Source organism: Herpailurus yagouaroundi, unplaced genomic scaffold (genome assembly GCF_014898765.1).
Source record: "Herpailurus yagouaroundi ecotype Mexico unplaced genomic scaffold, PumYag 188, whole genome shotgun sequence".
Classification (NCBI taxonomy): Eukaryota; Metazoa; Chordata; class Mammalia; order Carnivora; family Felidae; genus Herpailurus; species Herpailurus yagouaroundi.
In genome coordinates, this window is record NW_024412419.1 from 18,859,976 (window position 1) to 18,875,086 (window position 15,111).

Here is a 15,111-nt window from a genome sequence, read left to right on the forward strand (position 1 = left end):
TCATATAAAACTGAAGAGGGAAAAAAATACACAGTCCCACATATAAAAGAAGAAGCAGATGGCTCAATGTGACCGTGGGGGAGAAGCAGTGAATGGAGTGCTCAGAACGGAGGCTCCCCGGCTCCCGGGCGGGCGCAGCCCGAGATAGAGTGGAGGGAAGTTCGCATGTGTGGTTACCTGTGTTCCTCAGCCATTTGCTCCCACTGTGTTTTAAGTAGGCCATTAGTATTCAGAAGAATCTACAGGTATCTTTGTTATGGCTTTTTTTTTAAATCTTTTAAATGTACATATAAATGAGTATGTATTATTTATAGATGTCTTTGGATTTAGAAACATCGAGCTTGAAAAGTAATGCAGCAAGGAATATCTGATTTACTGCTCGCTGGAGAGGAGAGAGGAAGACAGGGGAGCTTTCTTCAGGAAGGAAGACAGGGTTTGATAAGTTGTTTAACCTTTCTAGGGGACTTTCCTGGAAACTTCAGGTCCGGTGAAGCCGCAGAGAGACAATGGGGAGAAGGAGATCAGCGGGTGAACCTTGCCGCCCAGCTTCTCCTGCTCCTCAGCTGTGTGACCTTGAGCTAGTCACTCACCCGCTCTGGCCTTTGCTTTCTTGCCTCTATCTGGACATCGAGCCGTGCCAGGCCGCAGCTCGGGGATTCGTGCATTTGTATTGACTGCTCTGGCCTGGCTCCTGGGTTGCTGGTTTAGATTGCAGAAGCGCCGTGAGCTCGGTGAGCAATGGTTCCATGTTTTATTTTTTTATTTTTTCAGATGGAACGTGAAGCCATGGTGCGATCAAGCCACTTGCCTGCACACGTTGGTAGAGATCAGGAAAACAGAATTAGCTCCTAATTCTATTTTCAGTTCCTAGGCTGTTTCTATATTGGCCAAGAAAAGCAGAGAACTTAGAGAAATTCCTGGTAATGACTGCTTTCTGCCTGGGTACGGAGAAACATGCCTGTCTGTGGTTTATTTTTAAATGGATAACTCATCATATCTGGGTAAAAAGTACTGTAATCTCCAAAGGCTTTTCTTTCACAATTTTTTTTTTTCTCTGAGAGTATAGAAACAGCCTCAGATCTACTCAAATAAAACAGCTTTTTACTGGGTGAGGAAACAGTGGTTTCCAGACGCTGGCCCTATAGGCTGGGGTTCAGAAGAGGTGGAATGAGAGAATCGGAGCGGTAGCAGCAGCTTCCCACAGGCCTGCCGTTTGGTTTACCAATTGCGGGGGGGGGGGGGGGCGGGGGGCGCGGCTGTCTGGGCAGGGGACAGTAAAGGCTGAAGCTGCCCTCTCAGGAAATTCAGGGACATAGCTGGAGGGGGCAGGGAGTGACAGCTGAGCAGTGTCAGATCGACCCAGGGCTCCTGTATGCATGGTGAGCCCACTGCTTCGACTGCCTTCCAGGAAGATCCCTGCCCATGTGTCTGCCCCTGTGTGCTCACTTCTGTGGAGCGGTGCCAGGAGAGAAAACACCACCTCGTGTGGTTCCCAGCCCTCCCCCACCATGGCACCATAGGTATTTTAGGGACACCTCTTCTGTGCTTCAGTTAGCAGACATGGTGATAATAATGGTCACAGCCACCCGTTATATGTACCATGGGCTATGCTGAGTGCCTTTGACCTCTACACAGGCTGAGCCAGACCCTGAACCGGTCCAGCAGGGACTAGGATGGAAATCCAGAAAGGAAGCTCTGCCCGTGCCACACAGGCCGTAGGGATCCAGACTCGGGAGAAGGGGTTATCAGATCTCTCTGCATCTCCCTGAGCAGACCAGAAACCCACCGAGCCTAAGAACCCAGCCTGTTACTGTGTGAAGTCACTTTTCCCCATCACTTCTCTCTAAAACTGTGGGCAGGGGTGTCAGGGGGGGCAGGGGATGCTGTGGGACCCTGTGCACTAGCGGGTGTCGACCAGACTATCATTCCCGACCCTGGCAGTAAGCAGACTCCAGAACCAGTGATAATGGTGTTTGGTGACCCCTGCCCCCCAACATGGACGCGGTGGCCCACATAGAGGAGGGTTCAGGTGTCTTGTGATGCGGTTGGCTACTTGAGGGCCAAGGGTGCAGGTCAAAGGCCACCCTGAAGAACTAAAACAAACAGCCTCCCTGTCACTAGGAAGGAGACAGGCCTCAGGCAAGAAACTGGAACAGGGGAGGTGGAAAGAAAGAGAGAAGCCCTACTTTCTCGGGCTCTGCCTGGAGGTGCAGCTGGAGGTAGGCTCGTGCCTGAGAGTGAGTTCCTCTGTGGATGATGCCAAGATGGGGGCCACCTCATGGAGCAGGGACCACCTGACCAGGGCCTGCAGAGCCTTATGGGGACAGCTGGGGAACCAACTTGTCTGGGCACATAGTGCTTCTCTGACGACTGCCGTCACCCACCAACTGGCCTACTGTTGTGTTTTACTCCAAGACTCTAGACAGGCCTTATTGCAATGTGATAGCCTCGCAGGAATGTCAGAACCAACGGGAGAGACCTGTTCACATTTGAGTCAGAGTTTGAGGTGGGTGGCAATGCTGAGGCCAACGTGGTGGAGGTGAGCCTCCATAGATGGCCCAACCCACAGAGAGTCCTGGAAGGTGCTGGGAGAGTGTACTGCCTGTCTCTCAGCACCAGGAAGGCGAGGGAAGCCCATTCGCTCTGCAGTCCAGCTTGGCATTCTCCGCAGCCGGACTCCCTGTCCGTGAATTAGCGACGCCAGTGCCTGTCCTGCTCTCCCGGGGTCCATGTGGCCATCTAATGAAGGAGAGAAGATGCGGAAGCACTCCACAGAGCCAGCAGCACAGGCGAATGTGAAGCGTCATCATGAAAAGCCTAAACTTATGGGTCTGAAGGAGAAGCAACATCTGGGAAGGAATTATTGCAATTTAAAGGGAGGATGCAGGCCTGTTTATAAGAGCGAAATCTGGAAGCCGTGTCTGAATTTTTTTTTTAAGCTGGTTTGTATTCCAGTCATGAAACTGTGGTGTGAACTTCCAGATGTGTGAAGCAAAATTGTAGAAAATGAGTGGAGTCTGGTAGGCATTTTGCTTCCTTCGACAGAGCCTTACTGAGCATGTACTACGTGCCAGGTGCTACACACTGTGCCGACACCTTAAACGGCACCGCAGGCGAGTCAGGCTGTTGGGTCCACTGGCATAAGCCACTTCTCTCCTCATCTTGTGGTCTTCAGAAAACGCAAAGGCCTGGGTGGCTCAGTCGATTAAGCACCCAACTTCGGCTCAGGTCATGATCTCGCGGCTCGTGAGCTCGAACCTCACGTCGGGCTCTGTGCTGACAGCTCAGAGCCTGGAGCCTGCTGCGGATTCTGTGTCTCCCTCTCTCTCTGCCCTTCTGCCGCTCACACGTGCTCTGTCTCTCTCTCTCTCTCTCTCTCTCTCTCTCAAAAAATAAATAAAAACATTTAAAAAAAAAAAATGCAAAGGCCATGCCAGTCCCAGTTCCGGTGATGAGCCAATCTGTGGTAACTGGGGGTTGAGGAGGCTACATGTGCTGGCCCCAAGTGTTGGGCCGAGTTAGGGGAGTCCTAGTTAATATCGTTGCTGAGGGGTGTGCTGTGCCATGAGAAAATGGGGGGCAGGTTTGCAGGGGACGGGGTTGATTTGGACTTTTTTTCTGTACTGTTTCAGTCCTGGTGTCTGGCAGAGCACTGTCGTGGCATAATTCAGGATCTGATCATGTGGGCACCCCGTTTTCCTTCTCTGCCCATTCTCCTTGCCCAAACCAGCCAAAAGGGACCTGGAGATGGGCCATCAGGAAGCCTGTTTGGGTAACACACGTGCACTTATCTTGATATTCTGCAGCTGTTTTCCTTAAGAGTGTCTATACTTCCAAGACAAGTTTTCAGTAGGAGAAGGGGTGAAGGCAGGTGGAAGGAGGTCCGGGCAGGGGAGCAGGTGTGTGTCTGGTCACAGAAGGAGAGCTGGGGGTGTCTGGGGGGCAGGTGGCCCAGGCAGTGGAGGCTGGACAACACAGGGCGTGGAAAGAGTCTGGACTTGCCTGGGCTCCCCGGGGCCCCTGCCATGGAGGGATTTGGGGCAGGAATGCCGTGACTATTCTGGGGTTGAGCACAATCCCTGTGGCGGCGGCCGGGCTACTCGGGGGCCTGGTGAGAGCTGGGGAGGCCTGGCCCCGGCAGCGGTAGTGGAGATTATAGAGGACAGGTGACTGTGCACGATTAACCACAATGCTGGGGGCGGGGGGCAAGAGAGAGAGAGGGACGACGTGGGGTTTTAAGGCAGAGGAGGTGGCTGTGCTGGGTCCTGAGATAAGGGTCCAGAAGGAGCGGGTTTGGAGAAAGTCAGTGAATGCATTCAAGGGGGGAGGGGGTGTTAGTCCATTCCCGAAGCGAAGGAGGCACAAAGACCCTGAGAGGCTGTAATGGCTTCTCCTCTGAAGCTCCACCCTACCTGTCAAAATCTTACCCTTAGAATTGAATGTCACTTGTTAGAAAGCATTAAAATGGAATTGAATTGAATTTTTCTCTTGGTGGGGGCAGTGATGATAAAAAAAAAAAAGTTGAGAAACACTGAGTTAATAGTAATGGAGAATGAGCTGCTTCAGTGCTGACAGAGGTTTTGTGGTAGACGTGGAGCACAATCTGTGGCTTCTCTGTCGTGGGAGGGGGTCACTCAGGAGCCGGACCGCCACCAGGGCATCTGGGGGCTGCCGAGAAGTGGGCGGGTGGTGGGGGGGCAGCAGCCAGTTGGGTCCTAGGGTTGTTCTGGGCTCACCAGGACCAAGAGTGGAATGAGGCCATCTGCTGACACCTGTACTTTTATTCAGCCCAGGGGTGGTGACTGCGTAATGAGCACAAGACAACTCTAATCTCATCATCGATCGGGGCCCCAGGGACAAGGCAGCTGAAGCACGTAGAGTTCCAATTCTGTCCCCCCCACCTTATGTATTTGCTGTGTAACTTTGGATAGTTCTTCTTTTCCACGAGCCTCAGTTTCCCCATCTCTAAAGTAGGAATAAAAATAGTATCCAACTCATAAGCTTTCGAGGAAGGGTGAATCAGAAAATGTGAACGAGCGAGGCTTTGTCAATGCCAAGCACTGTGAAAATTTCATTATCACGTCTCAGGCAGGAGTCATGGCCTCTGAAGATCCTACCTTTCTTTGAAGAACTCACGTCCACACGAAAGCTGGCCAGGCGGCACATCCCTAGCATTGAGAATAAGTAATGGATCTCATCAGTGGCCAATTCTGGCTCCTTAATGGAAAGAGGAAACCTCTGCATTGTGTTGGGTGGGTTCTCGAAAGGCACTCCATCTTTGTGTTTCCGTTCTCTCCTTTAAAAGCAGTGCCTTCCGGACCCCTCAGCCCATGAACTGTCACCAACCTGATGGATAAACCTTTTGCGAGTGTTTATTTTGGGGTTGGCGAGATGCCTGCAGGCTTTGGTGAACCCATGGTTGATATTATTAATGGATGGGTGGTTTTTTCTTTCTTCTTAAAAGAAGGAGAATGTGAATGAGTGTTCCCCTTGCAGGATGCATTCAGAGCAGGCATGTGGCGTGGTACTGGGGGCGCCATCGGGTCCTGAGCCTGGTCCGGCAGGAAGGTGGATGTGGGCGCTGGTTTTCTTCTACAGTTTGCAGCCTCTGGTTCCTTTGCTTTTTCCTTCCAAGGAAGAAAAAATCCTTGATTCCCGGTTGGCTGAGGGGTGGTGAGCTGCCCAGACGCCCGAGTAATAATTGGGTAGCCTGGTCAAGACCCAGGCAGGGCTAGTCTATGATCCTGCATCAAATAGGAGACTCCCTAATTGGTTTCTCCTCTCTTAAGGGCAGTTTCTCGCCAAAAAATTGGTACGTTTTATAGGGAAATAAAAAATCCTGGGGCCCTTGTTTGTAATTCTCTTGGCTATCAATTTGGTTCATGTCAGGAACCATCTTTGGTTATAGACTTAGAATGGTCTCAGAATTTTCTTTGGGTTGAAATTTGGAGATCTCGCATCACATAGGCAGTTATTCAACCCAAAGACCCCATCGGAGGGTCCAGCTTTCATATTGGCCCTTAGGCCCCATCAAACTCAATTAGCATCTATTAAGTGCCTTGACGAGGTGGGGACATTCGGACCCCTTTCACAGGCATTGACTTACCACCCACTGTATTTTTAAAACCAAAGTAAAACATCCCTGTCCCATGGCTTTTTAATTTTTTTTTCCTAAAGCCTGGAAGCTGCCCTTTGATGATGAAATTAGTGAAAGAGAAAGGGTCAGTTTACCCACAGGTGCCAAGGTCAAGCCCTGAGATACTGCCTTGAGCCCCCCTGGCGATGGAAAACCTTACCTGTCTCCCCGATGCTTCCTGGGTTCATTCTTGAAATTCATTTCCCCAGGCCACTTTCTTCGGAAATTTAACGTTTCCCAATGTTAACATGGGAACAAAATGATTACTAGAAATCAGTTTCTAGTAATTCATTTTAAAAGCACTTGGGACTGTCATGCATCTCATTAGAGTAGGATGTGCTTAGGTGCATGGCTATAGCTTGTAGGCCTCCTAGAAAGAAAAGATGATAAATGGAGGGTCGCTGTGGGTCAGAGATTCAAATATTAAGATAATGTCTGTTCTCTGGATACCTGGGATTTGACTGCAAGGAATAGAGGTTGGGTGAAGGTAGAGCAAGAAGAAGAAATCAGTGAAATCACTGAGACATCAACTAGTGCCAAATATGAGCAGAAAACAGCTAGAAACCCCTCGAGGGAGGAGTTTCTGGGTTGGGGCAGGCAAAGATGGCAGCCAGGAGCAGCTGCTTGCCCTGGGGGTTGGGGCAGGCGGGGAAAGCACTGGGACAGTGATCCTGCGGCTGCCACTGCTAATTACGCATCAGTTTCTCTAGTTCTAAGAACGAGAAAGGAAGGTTCATAGAAATTACCTTAGCCAGTGTCACAAAACTAAGGGGGCAGCATTAGGATTTCACTTCGGATGCCTGATTCCAAAGTCCTGCTTTCTACTGCCTCTGAGAGCGGATCCTTATAAGGGTCTTAACAGGAAATGGGCATGTTGAAATGAGTGGCTTAAAGAGAGTTGAATGACAGGGCTGTTCATAAGGATGTAGACGCCACTGTGACTGGAGCGCAAAGAGAATGCTCTGTGGGGCCCGCAGCATGCCATCCAGACCCGCTACCCGCACTGAAGGGTCACAGCCAGCCCGTCAAGCCACTGCAAGGAGGAAGGCAAGTAAGGGAATGAACACCCAACCCCCCACGGGTCCCTAGTCTCCTGCTGGCATCTGCGTTAGCTGTACCCAACAGGGAGTCATGGGGTCTCAGAGCTCCAGTGATGCCCTCCGTGCAGATCAGGTGAGCCCCATGGGGACAGACAGGATGGAAAGCAGACCTGGGCAAGATGGCCAGCACAGCCTGTAACAATCTACCACAGCAGCTCATGTTAGGATCTCTCCATGAGCATGTTAGGGAAAAGTCCCAAAGAACTCAGCCTCACGCACAGTTTATTTTTTTTGGTGGGGGGGGGGGGGGGGGAGCTTCGCTTCAATCATCTCCTCCAGAAGTGGCCTCTGGGGGCCACAGAGGAGGGAAGACCAGGCCATTGTCATCAGAACAAGCTAGGCAGCCCTAGTGGCTCACCTCCCTCCACTGCCCCTCTGAACCCCTGCCTGGCCTGTGCCCTGTTCATCTGGCACACCCTGGAGAGCTGAGCCATCTGGTTTGGAAGGAAGGGAAGCAGATTAAGCTGACAGTCCTGGGAGGTCTGTCTCAAGAGAATGAGAGCTCCTTCCGCAGCTGGGTGGCCAGGACTTTGGGCTCTCAGTTAGTTAGTAGCCTTTACAGTGGTCTACAAGGCCCTGCATGATCTAGATACTCACTCCTCTAGCTGAATGTCCTACTAGACTCTCCCTGCCCACCCACAGTGGGTTCCTTGCTGGCCCAGGAACACAACAGGCATGCCCCCCTGCCCCCGCCCCAGGACATTTGCACTGGCTCTTCTCTCTGCAGGAACACACAACTCCAGATTCCTGCATGGCCCACTCCCTTATCCCCTTCACGTGAGCTCAAATGCCCTATCTCATAAGTCTTACCCTGACCACCCTCTTTAAACTGCACCCCAGCCCCCCAACACTCATGTTCTGCTCTGCTTCTCTAATATATAGCACTGCCTACCTTTTAATGCACTATGCAATTTCTTAAGCTTAATGTTTATTCTGTGTTTCCACCTACTAGAAGATGAACTCCATGAGGGCAGGAATTTTTTTTTTCTTTCTGTTTTTCTTCACTTATGTATCCCCGGTGCCTAGAACATTGCCAGACACACAGCAGGCCCTCAATAAATATTTATGGAATGAAGGAATGAAGCGATGAGTGAATGAGTAAGATTCTCATGGATCTAAAACGATCTGACCACTGTCTCCCAGACCTCTCTCTTCACCAGCACGTACCTCCAGGGATCTTTCCCAGAAATACATCAATCGTTTATTATCACCAGTACTGTCAATATTTTGTGGCCAAAGCGATCGATTTATCTGCGCACTTCACGTAGGCTTGGTAGGGGAAATGTACTCACGACTTTGGCTCTGTGTCAAAATTAAATGGTGACCTTGGCTTACTTTGCTTCCCCACAGAGGTTATTTCTTAATCGTAGAGAGAACACTCTCTCCTTGGGAAAAATAATATTTTTGCCACCTTCGGCTTGAAAATGGCTATTTGATATGGCTCGCGTGTGTCTCTGTCAGTGGCAGCTGGAAGAGTGCGGGTTGAAAGAGGCTCTGAGAAAGACCCGTCGCGTTGTCGGGGAGAAGCTCGTCGCAAGGTGGAATTAGTTTACAATAACTTATTTACCTGTCCAAATCCCTCATATCACATTAAAGCTTTCCCCTGCTATCCGGGACTCTGGAGTGCTAAGAGGAAACAGGAAAATCAATTGATAATGATATATTCAGTTTAGAAAAATATATCGATTCCCAGGTAATGACAGTTGTGTATTTTTGCAGTGGAGGATGCCATTTCTTGTCGTGAAGATGGCTTTCACATATATTACATTTGAAAGAGGGAACTGGGAATAGTCCTGCCTCGCCATAATAGATAGGCTCTTTCTACCAGGTATTAAATCTATGTTAAAAAAAAAAAAATTCTCTCCAGGGAACCCATCCTTTGCCTCCTCAAGGTCTTCTTGCCCATTATCTAAAGAAGTAATGATTTGTTTTTGTAATTCTAGAGTTTGTGTCCTATTCTCTTTCCAGCATTAGATTAAAGACCTGAATTTCTTATCTTTCCCCCTCTCTGGAGTTGCTTGGTTTGAATCAGATGGAAGGCCATGTCCTTATTCTCCCTCTTATCCACTGTTAATGGTTCCCCTGTGGGGATTAGGGCTTTGTGTGTTTGGGGGATGGGGGAGGGACATCTAGGTTCTGCCCCTTGGGGGTCTCCACTGCCTGCTTGGCCCCCCCTTATCTGGGAGTGCCCACGGCCGCCTTTGGGTACAGCCTGTGTGAGATGGTCCACACTTAGAAATTCCACACAGAGACAAGCTTCCACTTAGGGTGGGGACTCTCTAAGATACTGAAATTCCAAAGATCTTTTTGCAGAAGATGATATCTTTTCCCACCCCACCCCCACCCTTTTTCTTCTCTTTCTAGACTGTCTGGCCTCCGGGTGATGCTCACGCTGTGCTAAGTGTCGGTGGCCATCAAGGTTTTTGCATCCTGGGGACGAATCCTGACCTTGCCAGAGACGGACATCGAAAGGTAGGTCTCTGCTCAGCTCGCCTGCAGATAGGAAAGGCATCAGACCTGGGCACTCCCGGCTATGTTCTCGAACACTGATGTTCTAGGGGAAGTGAGGAAATGTAGCTGGCCCTCTCAGCCTTTTGGTCAGGGAGATTTTTACATAGATGCAGGATTAGAACCTAGCAAAGCCCCCGGGTCTCAGTCCTCCTGGGATCAACCTAAGAGCATTGCTATAGCTCTTATGGCTCCCCAGGACGTGGGATCCGGGGGCAGCCAGCGGCCGGGTCATCTTTAAGCTCCTCAACTGTAATGCTTCTTTGACAGTTTACCTTTTCTTGTTGTTAAAGTAGTTGTATTCAATATCATTAAAAGACTGCTCATTGTAAAAATACTTTAAAAGATAGCACCTAAAATTATATAAATTACTTAACACTCATAATGCCGAGAAATCACCACTTTAGTGTCTCTTTCTGGGCTTTCCTTCTCTGCACAACTGTAAAGTGTGCACGCACACATGCACCCACACATGCACACGTAAACGGGATCACACTGTATGTACCGCTTTTGACTTCACAGTAGGAAGGGTACATTTCTGATGTCAGTAAATACAAATCTATAGCACTTTAAAACTCTTCATATCATCTGGATAGAATAATCTACGCGATTTACTTAAGCAGTGCCCTAATGATGGGCATAGAGTGTATTCTTAATATCTGACTCCTACAAAACACAACAAACATTTTTGTACATATATGTTTGCATAGTGGTTTGATTATTTCCTTGGATTAAATTTATGGAGGTCTGGCCTCAAATTTTGACTCAGGATTTTCAAACCTAGATGATAAAAACCAGGTAACCAGGAGAGTTGGGGGGGAACGTGGCCTGCGTGTGAGGGCAGATATCTGATGACAAGAATCTGTAGGGATTGCTTGAACACCCAGCCAGCAGGCCAGGAATGAGCCTGCAGTAGCAGGGGAGCCTGGAAATGCAGCTGCCGACATCCACTTACTTACTGTTGCTCAGGAAAGAGGAGGATGGTCCTGGAATGAAGGTTGGAGGGGGTCGGCGGGGGGCACCGGGGTTCAGGACAGGTGAGGCTGAGCTGGCCCAGCCTAGCATGTCTGATGGCACTTGAGGCTTTAGAAGTCCATGGGCCAAAGCCATCTCTGCATAGCACGTGGGGCCCGGGACTGGGGAGGAGAAGACCATAGCAGCCCCAGGACTGCTTTGTTCTTAGGTGCCAGGCCTGGTGCCCTCTGATCAGGAGCCTCCGTGGCCTTTACCTGGGGCCAGCTTGTGGCCTGAGCCCAGCTTCTGTCTGCAGCAGGGGCCAGAACAGCAGACCGACAAGTTTCCAGCCATGTGCATGTTCCTTTTGGACTCAGAAAAGGCGGGCCTGGGGATGGCCCTCCTCTCCCAGAGCCCTGGCTTAGAGAGAAGCTACCGCAGCTCTAGGGTTGAGTTGTCAGTAGCCGTGGTTGTCAGCAAGCAGCAGGAGGAGGCTCCAGGGTGGGCCTGGATCAGCTGCCAAGATGGAAGAAGCGTCCACTGGGCATCCAGCCTGCTGCCACCCAGCAGCCCAGTGGGGACAACCAGCAGGGGCAGACGGGTTTCTGGCCTCGGGAGCTGCTGGGCTGTTGGCATGCATCTAATGGCACCGCTGAGTGGCTGGACAGCTGTCCTGGTTCGTCATCCTAGGCCCGAGGGGATGCTTTGCTTCTGTGACTGTCGGGTAAGAGGCGGGGAGTTACCAAACTAGACAGATCTAGTGATGGTGGCATCTTGGATCTGGTGATGGTGGCATTCCCAGCTCCTAGAGGGGGCAGAGGTGGAGATGAGTGTCTGAGAAGAGACTGAGGAGATACTCGTCACAGAAGTCAGCTTTCCAAGGATAAGCCTTCACGTTTTAAAATTTTAATGTTTATTTATTTTTGAGAGAGACCGAGAACAAGTGGGGGAGGGGCAGAGAGAGAGAGAGGGAGACACAGAATCGGAAGCAGGTTCCAGGCTCTGAGCTGTCAGCACAGAGCCTGATGTGGGGCTCGAACCCACAAAATGTGAGATCATGATCTGAGCCAAAGTCAGACGCTTAACTGACGGAGCCACCCAGGCGCCCCTGTATTTAATATTTAAAAAAAAAAAAAAGGTTTTTTTTTTAATGTTTATTTATTATTGAAAGACAGAGAGACACAGAGTGTGAGTAGGGGAGGGGCAGAGAGAGGAGGAGACACAGAATCCGAAGCAGGTTCCAGGCTCTGAGCTGTCAGCACAGAGCCTGACGTGGGGCTCGAACCCACAAGCCGAGAGACCATGACCTGAGCTGAATGAAGTCAGATGCTTAACCGACTGAGCCACCCAGGCGCCCCTGCCTTCACGTTTTAGACACTGTGAGTGGGGTGAGGTGAAGGGGATCTAGACGCCCAGGGGAATGGGTTTAACGGCCCCTATTTTGAGATCTGCTGTTCCCTCCCACTGACAGGGGAGGGCACATGGTTCTTATTTATCTCAGTCTTCAAGAAGCATGTATGTTAGGAAAGGGAGGGACCTCAATAGGACACCTGGTAGATCAACCCCCGGACCGGTGTCCCCACTGTGAACTCATGGCCATCTGCCCTGCCCTAGCCAGTTCCTGGAGAGGGAATCACATCTCATCTCTGTATCCCCTTCCACCACCCCCGCACAGCACCTGCTGGGGCTCTCGGTAAATACACCACTGCACACGCAGCCGCACCTGCTCCTGGGAACACCTCAGCCCGTGGCCCGGAGCCAGGTCGTGCTTGTCCCTTTGCCTCACACGCAGAACTCCATTGATTCCCAAGAAGATAGGACGTCTCCACAGCCCACCGTGTCCCCTGTGACCAGTGGAAGAAGCTATCACTTTCCTGTGGAAACTGGGCCGGATCACTAGGTTGTGTGTGTCCTGCTGCAGAACGGGGCCTGCTCAGATGCAAAGCAGGGCTGCTCCGTGCCTGTCCGTGACCGAGAGTGTGGTGCCAGAGCCAGCTGGCAGGAGCGAAACCTGATCCCTGCACTGCAGTGGGTGACCCTGGCAGGGGTGGAGCTCAGGGGAGCTAAAGCCGAGGACCCGGTTTATGCAGAACCATAGGCTGAGCCAAGAATGACATCACCAGACACCTAGACCTTGGAGGTGGGGAAAGGCAAGCCCTGACCCCCATCAGTGCTGAGACGCGCCCCTCTGCAGCCTCCCCAGCCTCCATCCCCGGGACCGTCTCGGCACCTCCCGTCCGGGCCCCTTGTCCCCCTGCATGCCATGCATCCTGAGACGACATTGCAGATGTCTCCAAAGCTAACGGCGCTTGGAACTCTTCCATTGGAGGACACTGTGTGCCATGCCCTGGACGTCCGCACTCAAGGCTGCTTCACCCGGCCAAGCCATTCGGAAGGTGCCCTTGCTGACCACACTCCCCGGTCTCTTGCCTTCCCTCACTTGCTTTATCTCAACAGCCGTGCTTCGTTCCATCCTTCTTTTCCTTCTTATCCATCCCCCTTTGGCTACCGTGTTCCCACCCAAAGACAGACCTGTGGGCAGACATCTCAGGGCTGCCTTCACTGTCACCTGCTTTTCCTTTTTCCTGGCTTCCTCTCCCGGCCCCACCCCTGCCTCGGCAGCCCCCACATCCACCGGGCTTCTGGGCATTCGGCCTCCTGAGGATGTTGTGGAAGCACATCAGCACCCCGGCACAGATCCTTCAGCAGGGTCCCCCCTTTCCCATCACCCCCCAAGCCTTCGGCCTGCCCCGTCCACATAATGACTAGCAGATGACCTATCTGCTACTTCGAGGAGACCCTGAACCTCTTTCCCTTGGCTTGGTGGGCCGTGTCACTCCATCTGTGTGACCACTCCAGCCCCTCTTCCTCTGCCTGCCTGTAAGGGAGGGCGTCAGTGCTACAAGATTTCCCTCAGCTTTCCTTTCTCTGCTTCATCTGTCCCCAGGGCTTCATTCTCAGATGGCATCTCTGTGCCGAGATCCCAACCACTTCTCCAGAGTCCTGAGAAACAGCCACGACCTGATTCGCACCCCAGACTTGGCCTGGCGGACACAGAGCCGCCTCGTTGCTCTCAGCCTTCGGCGGCCAGGCCACTCACCCCTCCCCGGTTGGGCGTCTCTGTCTCCTTTGCCTTGTGTTTCTCATCTTCCTTCCTGGACCACAAGCTCCTTGAGGACAGGGACCGTCCTCTTGTCTCCACATCGTGAGATCAGATGATCTTAGTTCCAAAATCACAGGACTGAAGGACAGAGAGACCTCACAGGCAATGGATGGACAGGACCCTGGACCAGGAGGCGGCCACTGGGCTCTCCTCCCAACCCTCGTACTAACTCTGGGGGAGCCCCAGAGAGCTGCCGAGTCTCCATCTCCTCCACTCACACTGAGGGCAAGCCCTGACCTTCCTAGCTCCCAGGAGAAGACCGGCAGGTCTTGCTGGGCCAGCAGTGTCAGCTCTCGGTGACTGCTGGAATCACCCGGAGAGCTTTCAAACATACGGATGCCCAGGTCCTGCCCCCAGACCTTCTAATTTAATTGTCCTTGTGAGAATGGATGTTGGTGTACTTTAAAGCCTTACCAAATTCCTGGACCCTAAGTCCTGAGGAATTGACACAGAGGTTATAGAGATTCAGCAAAACGAAGTTCCTGGTAAATAAAGGTAAATAAAGTTCCTTTATTTACCCTTTCAGATATTCTAAAATCTACCCCCTGGATCAAGCCATCCAAAAGCCAGACACTTGGGCCATCGCACTGTCAACCCCATTCATCTCACCCCACCCCAAAATGCTTTCACTTGAACCCTCTGGGCTGTTAGAAGTTCTTCTTTTCCTGTAGATCATACTGATGTGCCTACATTTAGGATTTTGTGGCAGTTAATGTTTATACCCTTGTCACTGTGATCTCTTTGCTGGGACCCTTGGGAGAAGTGTCTCTGATTTCAGCACAGACATGTTCTCCTCCTCAGCCTTTCCTGGCACCTACTATGGAATCACATTGTAACATCCGCTTCTTGTTTGCCTCTTCCAAGGCGAAACAGTGGCTCTCAACTCTGGCTGCACATTAAAATCACCTGGGGACATTTTAAAAAATTCCAATATCCAGGCTAGACACACCAGATAAGTTAGATCAAAATCTCTCGGGATGGGACCCAGGCATTAGTATTTTTGTGAGGCTCCCCAGATAATTCGAATGGGAGTCCAAGGTCAGAAGCACCGTCAAGCCTGGAGGCAAATCTGTGACCCACCTGTAACAGACGCATGGAACTTTCTAGATGTGGTTTCAGGGACGCAGCAACCCCTGTGCCATTTCCTGCGCCTACATTTGTCAGCAGCTCTCCTGCTTTGGATTTACATTATCTTCTTGCACGTATCCCTTTAAGTTAGCTTTTCAGTCCTTCCTGAACTGCGTGAGGTG

At 51.2% G+C, this 15,111-nt stretch overlaps 1 protein-coding gene across 4 annotated transcripts in view; it reads left to right on the top strand.

Moving 5' to 3' along the window:
• Window positions 1-15,111, top strand: part of KLHL29 (kelch like family member 29) — a 315,742-nt gene that overhangs the window by 75,972 nt on the left and 224,659 nt on the right. For all 4 annotated transcript variants that reach the window (XM_040496160.1, XM_040496159.1, XM_040496161.1 and 1 more), the window contains exon 2: window positions 9,601-9,708. The gene's annotated coding sequence lies outside the window, so the exon portion shown is untranslated. The remainder of the gene's footprint in view (window positions 1-9,600; window positions 9,709-15,111) is intronic.